The following is a 1297-nucleotide window of genomic DNA, read 5'->3' as shown; positions in this document are numbered from 1 at the left end:
TGGGACAAGGCTATTTTAATTCCAGCCTGGGCCTGAATCACATCCTCATGGTCAAAATCATTGTTGTAATTCTGGATTTTATTCATTGCTGCCTAGTGTTTTGACAACAGGGGATCATTGGTTTCTCTGTTTTTATTCATTGTAGATAATGCCATATCCTTGTATTTATTTGGAATTCTAATTGTATGAGAGAGAGAGAGAGAGAGAGAGAGAGAGAGAGAGAGAGGAGTTAGTTTTGTGTGAGTTTGAGTGTGTGTATGCATGTGTGAGTGCATTTGTGTGTATCACTTAAGATCTGGGTATTCTATGTTCTGATTTGGCCTGAGAATTATCCTGTGTCTATTTCCATGGCATGATAATGATGAGGCTGAGAGCCTCACTTTGAGCAGTAGAACATTTCACATCTGCTCAGGTGGACGCACATGGGAATCTCCTGGTGTGTGTTATAAATTCTTTTCCCTGTAAATACTGTTCATGTTCCTTTGGGTTTTCATGTAGCAATAGATTCTATGATTGAGAATTGTTACCTAAGAACAGGAGAATAGTCTTCATGGGTTTAAGTTGGAGCCTGGATCATGGCACAGGGTCCTCGAATGTTCTTGGCAAGCTAGTCTATTCCTTCAAACCCCCTCAGGGAGCTCAAGCAAATCAGCTCCCTCCTTTTGTTTGCTGGCACTGCTGTCCCCGTGTCCATAATAATAAACTTAATAAATACCAAATGGACCCAGTACCAAGGAGCAAGGGCCTGGCATGTCCTAGGCTGGGGTAGTTCAGAATTCAGTCTGAATTCATGTAATTCTTGAATCCTTCATTCATAATGTTATTTCATCCTTGGACCATGCCCTACCACAGGAACAACTTTGAGTCCGAGATGCTCATTATGCAGCACGAGGAAGTGATGACCGACATGAAGAAAATGAGGGAGCAGGTCAATAGAGCTTTGGTCAAATGTACACACCTTACACTGGAAAATGACTGGTACTGGTGAGTAACTTACAAGGTTGTGACCCCAGCACTAGGCACAGCATGTGTCAGCCCATTCTTATCTGTGAAGTAAAGTGAGGATCAGGCTTTATAGTGTTTGAAGCAGACCAGGAAGCCTGTCTCTAAGGAAGGCTCTAGACACACAGGACACAGAAAGATTGGCCTCCAAGGGACATTCTAATAAATGGACAAATAAGCACACATAGGGATTAAGTCCTCTTCTGGGAAAAACTTGAATCACTGGTGTCAGGTTTTTGAGAAGTGCCCTGAGTCCTCTGGAATGTTGCTCTTTTCTCCATTTGACCTGTCTCTA

Source organism: Rattus rattus, chromosome 12 (genome assembly GCF_011064425.1).
Source record: "Rattus rattus isolate New Zealand chromosome 12, Rrattus_CSIRO_v1, whole genome shotgun sequence".
NCBI lineage: Eukaryota > Metazoa > Chordata > Mammalia > Rodentia > Muridae > Rattus > Rattus rattus.
The sequence above is the reverse complement of the archived record's forward strand: the minus strand, read 5'-3'. Positions refer to the sequence as shown.